Source organism: Macaca nemestrina, chromosome X (genome assembly GCF_043159975.1).
Source record: "Macaca nemestrina isolate mMacNem1 chromosome X, mMacNem.hap1, whole genome shotgun sequence".
In the NCBI taxonomy this organism is placed as follows: Eukaryota; Metazoa; Chordata; class Mammalia; order Primates; family Cercopithecidae; genus Macaca; species Macaca nemestrina.
The window spans coordinates 12,217,932-12,232,116 of record NC_092145.1 but is presented as its reverse complement, the minus strand read 5'-3'; the positions used below and the strand labels follow the sequence as shown (position 1 = coordinate 12,232,116).

At 38.6% G+C, this 14,185-nt stretch overlaps 2 long non-coding RNA genes and 1 pseudogene across 2 annotated transcripts in view; 2 read left to right on the top strand and 1 right to left on the bottom strand.

Moving 5' to 3' along the window:
• The window catches only part of LOC105485085 (uncharacterized), a 40,457-nt gene extending 31,078 nt beyond the window's left edge, over positions 1–9,379 (top strand). Inside the window, exon 3 of the long non-coding RNA XR_989340.3 lies at positions 8,358–9,379. This is a non-coding gene — a long non-coding RNA (uncharacterized lncRNA). The remainder of the gene's footprint in view (positions 1–8,357) is intronic.
• LOC139360761 (uncharacterized) overlaps positions 1–14,185 on the top strand; it is a 209,948-nt gene that overhangs the window by 141,004 nt on the left and 54,759 nt on the right. The window lies entirely within an intron of this gene.
• Positions 7,476–8,846, bottom strand: LOC105485086 (heterogeneous nuclear ribonucleoprotein H-like; annotated as a pseudogene).

The following is a 14,185-nucleotide window of genomic DNA, read 5'->3' as shown; positions in this document are numbered from 1 at the left end:
TGATGTGAAGGTGAGGATAAGAATAGCCCAGTAGAGGGAGCAGTATGTATTAAAAAAAAGTTCCCAGATCATGAATGGTTGGCACATTTTAAGAATGGCAAATGTTTGTCCCATCGCATGCAGTAAAGAAGGTTTTGTTAGAGATGCATGCGTTTGAAGCATGTACACTCTGAGGCTGATTAATCAAAGCAAGCCACTTACCAGTGTGTGAGCCTAGGTTGCTGCCCAGTCGTGTGCTTCTCTATTCACTCTTACTCACATAGTAGCTATCAAAGAGTTATGAAAATGAAGTTTCTCTGTGGGAAAAAAAAGCCTCTAAAATGAAGCCAAATGCTAGAACTGGTGATAGAAATGACGAGTTTAATAAAGTCATGTTCTTTAGTTCTAAAATAGAAAGTTTGAGCAAAATAAATGATTGTGTGAATTCAGTGGCAACTTGAACTTCTGGCATGAACAAATCTACTAAATGCTCTGTATGGAAACAAGAAAAAGCAATTCATAAAACTATTCATCATGCACCCTGGTAACAATTCAGAGAAATTGGAAAAAAAATGGTATTTAATTTTGGGTTAGATGTTTTAGTTATTTTATTGCATTTTAAAAGGTAAATATTTTTAGTCTTAGATTCAATTCCTCAAAAATGTATAGTATCTACTTTAATCCAATTTTATGTCTCACAAAATATTAACTCCAAGCTGTTTTCCAAGCTTTTAAAGGATCCCAAGATGTATTATTTATGATAAATGCTTAATATTATGTTGTAGCAATTTAATTCTTGCAATATACTGAACATGTCTTTGGCTAAGAACTTAAATTTTTACAGTTTTTTGGCCACAATAAATAACGTGACCATGGACGACTTTTTTACTGACATCAAATATTTTGTGTATTTATGGGGTATATGTAAGCATTTGTTTTATGAATAGAATCTGAAATGATCAAGTCGGAGTATTCACAGTATCCTTCACCTTGAGTTTTTGTAAATTCTATGTGTTTGTAACATTTCTTTCTCTTTTTTTTTTTTTTTTTTTTTTTTTTTTGAGACGGAGTCTCGCTCTGTCACCTAAGTTGGAGTGCAGTGGTGTGATCTCAGCTCACTGCAACCTCCGTCGCCTGGCTTTATGTGATTCTCCTGCCTCAGCCTCCCGAGTAGCTGGGACTACAGGCACGTGCCACCATACCTGACTAATTTTTTTGTGTTTTCAGTAGAGATGGGTTTTCACAGCGTTAGCCAGGATGGTCTCAATCTTCCGACCTTATCATCCACCCACCTTGGCCTCCCAAAGTGCTGGGATTACAGGCGTGAGCCACCGTGCCCAGTCATGGGTTTGTAACATTTCATGCCCTCTCTTTTATCTACTTTGAACTATGGGACCTGGAAATTAAGACGATTGAACTTGTGGAGATAGAGAGTAGAATGATGGTTGCCAGAAATATATAACACATCGTTGCTAACTATACTGATCCTGTTTTGTTATAGAATATTGGAGTCTATTTCTTCTATCTAACTGTATGTTTTTACCCACTAGTCAGGATCTCTTCATCCCCTACTCTCACCCTCCCACCCTTCCCACTATCATTCTATTCTCTATGCCCATGAGATTAACTCTTTTTTAGCTCCTGCGTATGAGTGAGAACATATGGTATTTTTCTGTGCCTGGCATATTTCACTTAGCATAATGTCCTACAGGGCTCATCCATGTTGCTGCAAACTGCAAGGCTTCATTCTTTTTTATGGCTGAATAGTATTCCAGTGTGTATGTAGACCACATTTTCATCATCAATTTGTCTGTTGATGGACACTTACGTTGCTTCCAAATCTATGGGAATACTGCTGCAACAAACATGGGAGTACCGGTATCCTTTTGAGATACTGATTTAGTGGGATTGCTGGATGTGATGGTAGTTCTATTTTTAGTTCTTTAAGAAATCTGCATACTGTTTTTCATAGTGATTTTACTCAATTACATTCCCACCAGCAGCATATAAGTGTTCCCTTTTCTCCATATCCTCTCCAGCATCAGTCCCACAGCAGCCTCTTTCCAGAAGAGGTAAGGGTGCATGAACATGCCCACCCTCCTCTCTCCACCATCCTTGGCCTGGTGGTGGCAGTGGCAGCATCAGCCCCAGGGCAGGATGCAGTCCTTTGGGGATTTGGCTCTGAGACTGGAGCCCCCTTTGGGTCTGCTACTGAGGAGGAGGGTGGGGTCACTCTCAGTGGGTGCAGTGCTGTGGGGGGCACAGTTTACTTGTGTCTGAGTCCCCCAGCAGCCTGCAGTGGTGGTGGTGGAATTTGTCCTTGGGATATGTGAATGTGCCTGGTCTCCTTCTGCCTTTTTTTCTTTTCCCCCAGCAGTGGCAGGAGCAATGTGTGCCCCAGAATAGGAAACAGTCCTTTGGGGACCGAGATCTTCCAATGATACCATGCTGTAGCTGCTCAGGGCTCAGAAGCCTGTGGGGTTCAGTGTGAGTACCCTCTCTGGAACAATGCCTGCATGATCTCTAGACAGCTTCTTGTGCTCATCTCCAGACCCATGACAGTGGACGGGCTCTCCCCATAGCTAGGATTGTAAGAGTCTGTTGTCAAAATGTACAGCCTTGGTGGGCTGTCACTTACCCTTTCCCCACACAGGACCTTGTCCCAGCTCCTGGCACATCTCTGCCAAGCAGGCTGCCTTGCTTCTTTCTTCTTTGCTTTCAGTGCTTTCCCATCACTGCTCTGTTGCATTCCAGTGTTCCCTCTTTCACAATCTATTTTAAGTGTGAATATCTACATGCTATTTTGGTTCCATTCTGTGGAAGAGAGCTGCATCGATGTCAGCCATCTTGCTCTGCCATCCACCATGGCATGTTAATAAAGCAATCTTACATAGCTTCGCTGCTTTGATTAGTCACTTAGGGTAAATTTCCATGTGGGGAATTGTTGGGCCAGAGGGTATAATTATTTTATCTACCCTGATATACATCACCAAATTATTCATTGAAAGGATTATGATAGTCATAAATAAGAGTATTTCTTTTCAGTCTTTTCCAGGATTGGGACTTATTTCATTTATTTTTTTTTCTTTTCTATACAAAAATTTGCACCTCATGTTTGTTAAATATTGCATTTGTTTAACCCCTTAACCAAGTTGAACTTATTTGTTATGAATATTTACTATTTGTATTTCTTGTGGGAACTGACACTTCAAGTAAACTGCTGATTTATTGCCCGGGAAGTTGGTGTTATTTCTTCATTCATGTAGTTCTCATCTAGGCAGTTACCAGAATTACCTATCATACTTTGCATTTGTAAACACAATTTTAATGAATAACTCCTGTCCACTGGCTATTTTACTCATGAATTTGTCTCTGAAATGGAAAAGTATGGAGAAGGTTGAGGACAAACAGTAAATAAACTAAAAAATGTTATCACTAAAGAAGTTAATAACTGATGAAGAGTAATCTATAGTCCGTGATTCGAGAAAATATAAGAAAATTATGGCAAGTTTGATGGGTTACTTTAGAGTCGAATATTCAGATTCAGTTCCCATAAGTATTCAAATATGCAATTACCTATTTGAAGCTTAGTAAAAATGAAGATTTCTTTGGACAATTTCGAAGCATGCTCTTTTTATAAGTGGTCTTAGAGTCACCTATAGTTGAAAACTTAGCTGTTTTCTACAAATATTTCATGAACAGACTCTTCTAGGCTATTCTGGCAATTGTGGTTAAGTAGGATCAACATTTCAAACAATGTTAATATTTATGAATTTTGTAACTGATTTCAGTTTGTTTTATAAAATAAACAAGAGTTAGGGGTTCTTTTATATAATATTCTGTATTATTACTAATTGTAACAATGTGTTGGAGGCATTGGACCATAATTATGTTAAGTAAAAATTTTTTTTTTTTTTTGAGATGGAGTCTTGCTCTGTTGCCAGGCTGAAGTGCAGTGGCACGATCTCAGATCACTGCAATCTCTGCCTCCCAGGTTCAAGCGATTCTCCTGCCTCAGCCTCCTGAGTAACTGGAACTACAGGTGTGCACCACCACGCCCAGCTAATTTTTGTATTTTTAGTAGAGACGGGGTTTCACTATGTTGGCCAGGCTGATCTCAAACTCCTGACCTCGTGATCTGCCTGCCTCAGCCTCCCAAATGTGTTAAGTAAAGTTTTTAATTACATAAGGAATGTTTGTTATTATGATATAATGATAACAAAACAAGTTAAGGCACTAAAAGATAATATTCAGTATGAGGAGTACTATTTATCTAACATTTGTTGAGCATGTACTCTGTGTAAAAATCTCCTTTAGGAGGGGAAGAGCAGACAATGGGGTCTATTTGAGGGTGGAGGGTAGGAAAAGGGAGAGTATCAGAAAAAATAACTATTGGGTACTAGGGCTTAGTATCTGGATGATAAAATAATCTGTATGACAAACCCCCATGACACAAATGTACCTATATAACAAACATGCACATGTACCCCTGAACCTAAAATACAAGTTTTTTAAATAAAGAAAAAATATTTTTTAGGCATTATGCATGTATTGATTATTTTAAGATTCATTACAACACTTTAAGGAAGGTATTGTTGTTTATAGATTTATAAATGAATTTATAGATGAAAAACCTGAGGCACATAAAGCTTAAACTTGAGAAAAATATTGTAACAGATATATTTAGATGGTGAGTATATACACAGTCTATTCCCTTACCTTCCATTTTTCTATTATTTTCAAATTTTCTAGAATGAATATGCATTACTTTTATACTGGTAAAAATAGAGTATACTTTTAAAGGCATTTGCATCTTTTATGCCGACAAGGGCACGTTTAACTCCACACATGTTCAAATAGAAACATGTCAGTTTCAGCCATCCAGACGAGCTTTTGAGTAGTCACTACCTGTGTATTTAGTTTTACCCACAGGTCACAGAGACAGAACAGTCAACATAAGAAAAAGCTGTCCTTTTCCTTTATGAAATAATAAGGAAAGAAAGATGTAAGACCTGATCGATCTCGTAAGAGGAGTGTGCAAACAGTCTCCTGGTGAAACCAACAAGAAAATTGTTGTTAGGTAGAGTTTTTCTTGGAGAAAAGGAAAACAATAGTTTGTTGCAAATCCCAGCTGAAAATATAGGATGTCACAAAGATTTTTTTAGACCTTATGTTGATGTCAACTGCAGTGAATATACGCCCCCTTCCATTCTCAAAAGTGAAGGCTTTGAATTCAGAGTCTTTTTTTACAACACAGTTAACTCTAGCAAAAGACAAGTGACCACCTAAAAAGGCACACACATAATGTGATAAAACAGTTTAGTTCCATTCATCTGACAAGCAATTATTGAGTGTATAACATATGCACAAGGCACAGGGAGTGCTAGGAACTAAGAATATAAAGATAAATAAAACATGCTCCTTGGCTTATCAGAGGTTGTAACTTAGTGAGGATACAGACATGCAAGTAGTTCATTTTAGAATGATGGTGTAAGTGTAAGAGAAGCTTTCAAACAGCTGCTCTTTTTGTGACATGCAAGAGAAATGGGATAAACATACACCCTCAAGGGATTACAGTTGCTACTAGATACGAAGACCTCCTTTATGGACTAGCTGTGTGCCTGCTCTTAAACTCTGTGAAGGCAAGGACCGTGCCTATTTTGCTCTTTATTATATCTGACCTTAAATAGTAGGAATAACAACTTTGCTGCTTCCCTCTCTCATCCTCAGATGTTTCTACTAGAACAAGGGTTGGCAAATGATTGGTTAAATCTGGCCCTGTTTTCATATGGTTTACAAGCTAAGAGTGGTTTCTACATTTTAAATGGTTATAGAAGTACCTATGTAATGCCCTAGACTTTTATCCCACAAAGCCTAAAGTATTTACTATCTGGCCCTTTTACACTAAAAGTTTGCCAACCTCCGCGTTGGAAATCGGAAAGCAGAGATGGTGAACGGGTGGTGAACAGTTCCACTCCACACTGCCAGTTCTTGCTACATAAAAGGAGTTGAATCTGTAATATATTTAGGGGAAATCTTAACCAACAGTAAGGAGAAATAAAGAGAACAATATTGTCCCAGCCAGCCAGTGAGTCTCTTACAAGTCATTGACTCTACATAAAGGCCTTGGTTGGACTGAGCTTTTTAAATACAAGAAAGGCATGAGTTACTTCTTTTCTGTATCTTTCACACCCAGCATACAGGGTCTGGCACATCTTAGGCACTCAGTAACTCTTTGACGGATTAATGAATAAATGAATTTATGAATCAAAGAGGAGAAAATTACTTTACATTTTAAGTTAGCCTGCACTGAAATTAACTATTCAACTTTATTGATTTTCAAGGATTACAAAATATGATAGCCCTGATGATCTATACTAAACTGATATTACTAGTTGTGCCAAGTCATAATACCCCCCTCCTTTCCCTTCTCCTCCTTCTCCTTCTCCCTCTTCTTCTTCCTCTGTTGCTACTGCCTCCTCCTCCTCCTCCTCCTCCTCCTCCTCCTCCTCCTTCTTCTTCTATCAGTTTTTAACAGGAAGATTGGCCGGGTGCAGTGGCTCATGCCTGCAATCCCAGCACTTTTGGAGGCTAAGGCAGGCGGATCACCTGAGGTCAGGAGTTCAAGACTAGCTTGGCCAACATGGGGAAACCCCATCGCTAGTGAAAATACAAAACTTAGCCGGGCATGGTGGCATGCTCCCATAATCCCAGCTACCCAGGAGACTGAGGCAGGAGAATCGCTGGAACCTGGTGGGCAGAGGCTGCAATGAGCCAAGATTGTGCCACTGCACTTCAGGCTGGGCGACAGAGCAAGACTCTGTCTCAAAAAATTTTAAAAAAAGAGAAAGATTTATTTGGCAAGTTTCATGTGGTACAGTATAGCTAGAAGAAAATCACAATACAATGAAAGATTAAAATCAAGGCCTAAGAATTTCATGTAAACACCAAGACAAAATCCTAAAGTATTGGTATTGGATCTCTAATTTTTTCCCATTAACTTAAATAAAGCTTAAACATACATGCCCTACAGGTTATTAAATGAAACTAGAATTTAAAAACATGCCAAAAATTTTTACTTTAATTCCAGACACAGCTCCTATATTGAGTTTTACAAAAAAAAAAAAAAAAAAAAGGCATGTATTTCAACACGCATCCAAACTGTATTCAATGTAACGTGGTATAAGGGTAATGACTAACTTAATTCAACTGCTTTAACCTAAATACGTGTACTGCTTCAGTACATTGTACAATATAACTAACTTGAGAAAAACGAAAACTTTTTTAACAGTTATAGTTTACTCAACTTCACTGCTACATCCTAGAGGAGTACTGTGTTCAAAAACAATGAGCCTTAATTAAGTCTGCAGAACAATCCGGATTTCCACTTACAGAGTAAGCATAAACCACAAGCTTGTATTTCAAAAACTGTTAAACTGAAGTTTTTTTCTTGAGAAAAGTTGGCCAAGAGTCCGTGATCAGATCGATTACATTCTTCATCCACCACTCATATCAGACATGCTAGACATCCCTCCCATGCTGTTCACGCCCATAGATGCATGGCTTCCTCTATTGTAGTAGCTGCTGTTCATTGCTCCTTGGCTATTTATGTAATGTTTGATTGAAAATTACTGGAGTTTTCCTGTAAAACTTGATTGTATCCACTCATGCTGCTCTAGCCACCATAGCTGCCTCCATAACCATCAAAGAAGCTGTGGGCTGGCTGGACCACTGTAACTGAACTGGTTTGACAAGCCCATAACTCCCATTATTTGGCTACCATAACCACCACCACTTGGTGTATTGTAGAATCCAAGAAGAGTCCTACATATCTATGATGCATATTTGCTTTGTCTTTTGACATAGCTGCCACAGCGTCTTCTGAGTTACAAGCTCGACATTTGCTTCACCAGTTACTCTGCCATCAGGACCAATTATAATGTGTACTCTCCACGATTGAGCAGTGGAAAAAAAATATAAACATCATTCTCAGTAGCTCTGTAAGGTAATCCACACATGTGTACACAGTGTCCCATTGTGCTCTGGAAGGTACAGCCACCGTCCTTATGTCTATGATCAGACATTCCTAAAAAAACTGTAATTGAATTTTCTTCCAAATCTATCTGACCCACATTCAGAGCCATCATTATAACCATTACAATCATTATAGCCTCCATAGCTTCCACCATAAGCACCACACCCCGTCCGCTCAAAGTCAGCTCCTCTGCTAATGCTGTTACGCCCTTTGACAGCCCCAGGTCTGTCATAGGGACCTGGCCACTGCATGGCCATAAGCTTTTGTGAGTTCTAACTTCAGCTCTACTGCTCTTAAATATTTTGATATGCATGTGTCTTATTCTTTCCTTGTGTTTCTCTAGAGTATTTTCAGCTATTTCCTGTGAAGCATACTGCACAAAGGCCTCCCCTGTACTCCTTCCCTGGAAATCCACGATCAGTTTTATGCCATTTGGCATGATTTCCAACCGTGAGAAGCACTGAACAATTTCTTCCTTGCTACATTCAAAGGGGAGTACAAAGCCATCATTGGCCGTGTCAGAACTATCTGGACCACTGTGCTTCAGCGCCGCATCCATCTCAACGTTGTTTGACTTGAATACTGAAACATATCTGTGTCTTATAATTTCTTTGTCTTTTTTCAAGTCCAATTTGACCTCATGCTCTCAAGTTCAGCAAAAGTCTCACCACTCAGTCTGCCTTCTCTGCTGTATATGAAATGAATACGTGGAGCCCTATTTTAAATTTTGCACTCAGAAAAAAATCCACTGCACTTTATTGGCTGAGCAAGACTAGGGCAATCTCTGGACCTTCATTATGAATCCCTGTCCACCTTCAGTGCCCAACATCATCATCTCTTACAGGATCCGACACTGAAACAGACTAGACACCTGACTTTGACGTGACTGAGCAGAAAATCTTCTCCTTTTTTTTTTTTTCTACATGTTCATTTCTGTTGCTTCCATGGTAACCCAACTTCTGTCTATTGTTTGTTTCATTCACCTTTAATAGAAATGGCTTTAGTTCGTGTGTTTCCTTAATTTTAATTTATTTTAGATTCCAGGAGACGTGTGCAGAACGTGCAGGTTTGTTACATAGGTAAATGTGTGCCATGGTGGCTTGCTGCACAGGCTAACAGCAGACCTCTCAGCAGAAAACCTACAAGCCAGGAGAGAGTGGGCACCAACATTCAACATTCTTAAAGAAAATAATTTTTAACCTGTGTGGTTTTAATTCTGATGTTCTCAGCTTGTGTCTGAGCTTTGGAATACTTATTTCAGCATCTATGATTTTCTTTTATTATGTATATTTAAAACCCAAGAAAGACAATTTAAAAACTAAATGAGTGAGAATATATCACCTATTCTTTTAGACCTTGTTGAAATGTTATATCTTGTAGGATCTGGATGTGATGTGAATGTACATTTTGTTGGTTTTAATTTAAATTGACAAAAAATTGCTCATTATTTTTAAGAAGTCAAGCAATTCACAAGTAAAGGTAACAGTTAAAATGCCCTTTGACTCTCTTGTATTATCAACCCCAAACTCTCCTCTCTTATTTACGAATGAAACATTTTTGCTAATCAGGCATACCTTGTACAATTTTGTAGACATTTACACACACACATATACACATAAAGGGTGTTTTATCTTTTATTTCGAATAAGTGACATAAAAAGTCATAGTCCATATATATTTTCAACCTACTTCTTTTCCATGAACCTTTTTCCATATTAATACTTCATCTCGGCTGGGCACAGTGGCTCATGCTTGTAGTCCCAGCACTTTGGGTGGTCGAGGTGGGTGGATCACCTGAGGTCAGGAGATAAGAGACCAGTCTGGCCAACGTGGTGAAACCCCATCTTTCCTAAAAATATAAAAATTCGCTGGGAGGGGTGGCACTTGCCTGTAATCCCAGCTACTCAGGAGGCTGAGGAAGGAGAATTGCTTAAACCTGGGAGGCAGATGTTGCAGTGAACTGAGATCCTACCACTGCACTCCAGCCTGGGCAACAAGAGCTAGACTCCATCTCAAAAAAACAAACAAAAACAAAACAAACAAAAACAAAACAAACAAAAAAAAACTTCATCTTATTGACCATTTTCATACAATTAAATAGTGTATGTAGAGTATAACTAATTTTATTTTTTGAGTTCATCTTTACAAATGAATGGTCATGTTATTTAGAGCACTGTAGACATTCATGTGGATTTCTTCATATTCCCCTAGTATCTAGCCATTTATTTCATCTTTTCCCATTTTTCCCTTTTATTCCTTTAATCATGTCAGTACTGCGTGTAGACTTTCTAGCATAGCATCAATTTTCTTGGAATGGAGTGCCTCATATATCTATAAAATGAAAACTTTTTCTTTCCCAAGAATATCTTTAAGGTGTCCTCACTTTGCAGGTAAGGTTTTGATTCTTCCTCAAACCATTTTCTAGGCCTGCACTATATTCTTTTCAACTGTGTGACAATTCATCTAATTTGGGACTGTCGATCTATCCTTTTTGTTTTCCCAAATTAAGTAAACAGTAAATAGAAGCAGAAGTAAATTCAAACCTAGGACTGCTTTTAGGTTGTCCGCATGATATAAACAGCTAGATGGAAATGGTAAACCTTTCAGTCCCCAGCTGCGAGTGGTGGCTCAGAGAGTAATATATTAAGTGAACTAATAGAAGGCATAACTAAATGCTGTGGATATGCAGAGAAGATCTTAATTCTGCTTGGGGTACTCAGAGAATGCTTTAGAGAAGTGACAATTTAGCTGGGCCTTTAAGGAAGAGTTTTCCAACAGGGCCAGAGGAAAAGGGCATTCCAGGGAGAGGAGAGAATGTTTAAAAAGGGTACAGTGGGATGAAAGTTTATGTTATGTTCACAAAAGAGCAAGTAATTCAGGCCCGGTGAATAGGGAGTGTATGTTGGGGTCAAGTTGACAGGGACTAAGTGATAATTAGGGTCAGACGTTGACGAATATAGACCTTATCCTGATAGTGATGGAAAAGCCATGGGAGCATTTTATGCAAGGGCTTGAAAAGACGAAGTTTGTGGTTTAGAACACGGGTCAGGAAACATTTTTGTCTGTAAAGAGCCAGATAGTAAACATTTTAGGATTTGTAGGCTGCATATGGTCTTCAGTGCATATGCCTCATTTTCTTCTTTGCTTCACTTCCTCCTCCACCTTTGCCTTCTCCTCTTCCTCCTTTCTGTTCTCCTCCTCCTTCTTCCTTTACAACCCTTTAAATAGAGAGAAACTAATCTTATCTCAAGGGTCATATGAAAACAGGAAAAGGGCTGGATTTCGACACTAGGCTGTAGTTTGAGGGCCTCCACTTTAGAAGACAGTGGTTCAAAAGTTTGAAGTAATTGTAGACATTGTTCGATTTCTGTCTCTTTGGACCTTTAGGGCTTGAAGTGGGGACTAGTGTGATTCTAGATCTGCCTGGCAGTGCTTTCCCTGCATAAGCCTGGACAGAGTGTAGGTTAGGGCACTGCATCCTTCTTTGGGGAGATGGGTAACTGAGATAACTCTTACAGCAAAGGCAGAATCCTTAAGGTTTGAAGCCAACTCCAGACTCAATACAAAGGTAGGCTGAGACTACATGAAATGGTTTAAAGACTGCAGAAGGAAAAAAAAAATGAGGCTGCAGGCTTGGGCTTACAGGAACTCCATGAGTTATGAAGCTTTTTATATGAATCCCATGGCCTAGTTGTGGGTAAGCTGGAAGCAGTTAACAGGATAGTTGTAGAGCAAACAGTTACAGACGGTTCATGTCCAGTTGCCTAGAATCACATATAAAACCATGCTTAAGAAGTCTTTTAAAACTCTTTTTTTTTTTAATTTTAATTTTAGGTTTGCAGGTAACTGTGAAGGTTTGTTACATAGATAAACACGTCATGAGGATTTGTTGTACATATTATTACATCACCCAGGTAGTAAGCTCAGTACCCAATAGTTATCTTTGCTGCTCCTTCCCTCCTCCCACCTTCCTCCCTCAAGTAGACACCAGTGTCTGCTGTTTCCTTCTCTATGTTCCTAAGTTCTTATCATTTAGCTCCCCACTTATAATTGAGAACACGCAGTATCTGTTTTCTGTTCCTACATTAGTTATCTTAGATTGATAGCCTCCTGCTCCATCCGTGTTCCTGCAAAAGACATGATCTTATTCATTTTTATGGCTGCATACTATTCCATGATACATACATATATATGTATATATATGTATATGTGTGTGTGTGTGTATATGTATGTATATGTGTGTGTGTGTGTGTGTGTGTGTGTGTGTGTGTATATCTCTCTCATGTTTTCTTTGTCCAGTCTGTCATTGATGGGCATTTAAGTTGATCCCATGTCTTTGCTATTGTGAACAGTGCTGCAATGAACATTCATATGCACGTGTCTTTACATAGAGTGATTTATATTTATCTGGGTATGTAACCAGTAATGGGATTTCTGGGTCAAGTGGTAGTTCTGCCTTTAGCTCTCTGAGGAATCACCCTAATGACTTCCACAATGGTTGAACTCATTTACAATCCCACCAATAGTGTCTAAGGGTTCCCTTTTCTCTGAGACCTTGCCAGCATCTGTTATTTTTTGACTTTTTAACAGTAGCCATTTTGACTGGTGTGAGATGGTATCTCATTGTGGTTTTGATTTGCATTTCTATAACGATCAGTGATATTGAGCTTTTTTCACAGACTTGTTGGCTGCATGTATGTCTTCTTTATAAAAGTGTCTGTTCATGTCCTTTGCCCACTTTTTAATGGGGTTGTTTTTCTCTTATAAACTTGTTTACATTTCTTGTAGATGCTGGATATAATTAGACCTTTGTCAGATGCATAGTTTGAAAATATTTTCTCTCATTCTGTAGATTGTCAGTTTACTCTGGTTATAGTTTCTTTTGCTGTGCAGAATCTCTTAAGTTTTATTAGATTCTATTTGTCAATTTTTGCTTTTGTTGTGATTGCTTTTGGTGTCTTTGTCACGAAATATTTGCCCATTCCTAGGACCAATATGGTATTGCCTAGGTTGTCTTCCAGGGTTTTTATAATTTTGGGTTTTACATTTTAGTCTTTAATCTGTTTCGAGTTGATTTTTGTATTTGGTGTAAGGAAGGGGTCCAGCTTCAGTCTTCTGCATATGGCTAGCCAGTTATCCCAGCACCATTTATTACACAGGGAGTCTTTTCATCATTGCTTGTTTTTGTCAGTTTTGTCAAAGATCAGATGGCTGTAGATGTGTCGCCTTATTTCTGGGCTCTCTATTCTGTTCCATTAGTCTACGTGCCTGTTTTTGTATCAGTATCATGCTGTTTTGGTCACAGTAGCCCTTATCCCCGGGAAACATATATCTTTTAAGGTTCAATTGCCAAATTAAACATTTACCATTTACCTTTCATACTTCCTCTTCTGAACTTAAATTTCTTGACTAGTCTTGCGCTATGAATTTTGAGGTTTCATATGCAATTGATTGCATTATCAGTTTCTGGGAGTTTTCGAGAACTCAGAAACCATGACAAATTCTCTGAGGGGAAAAATGCAAGCTTATAAATTCATGGATTAAGCAATTTAGTCCCTTTTACGACAAGGAGACCTTTGGTTTTCATGCATGATGTGATAGGAAAAGATAACAGAATAATGTCATTCAATGTTAATCAGCCCATTTCATTTTTACCCTAATTGTGTGCAAATGAAAAGGGCCTCTCAACATTCCAAAGGGCTTTTCACTACTCATTAACCACATATAAATGCATGGACAGTGGTTTGCCCCAGAAAATTGCCTTGAAGGTGACTTGAATGTATAGCTTCTGATTAAAGGGCAGACCTTTTCTCCTGGCCTCATCAATTCTTTGGCTCTCTGTTGTTAGAATTGCTAATAATTATGGAATTTATTACAAGCTATGATGAGGTTTAGATCATAGTCTGGGCACCAGGGTCAAAGTAAAAAGAGTACTGCCATGTGGTTCAGTGTGGGTGACCTCAAACCACATTTAAGTGGTATAGCCCTAGCCCTTCAGAGATCAGATTACAGAGAGCTCTGCTTTGTCCCCACACATGTGCCCTTTACTTCAGCTTCATCAAACTAATGGGGGCCCTCAAATGTTTTAGCTTTTTATTTTTTGTTTTGCCTCTAATCATTGTGTCTTCTCTCATTCTGAAATATTTTTTTTCTTAAAATTTATATGAACAAT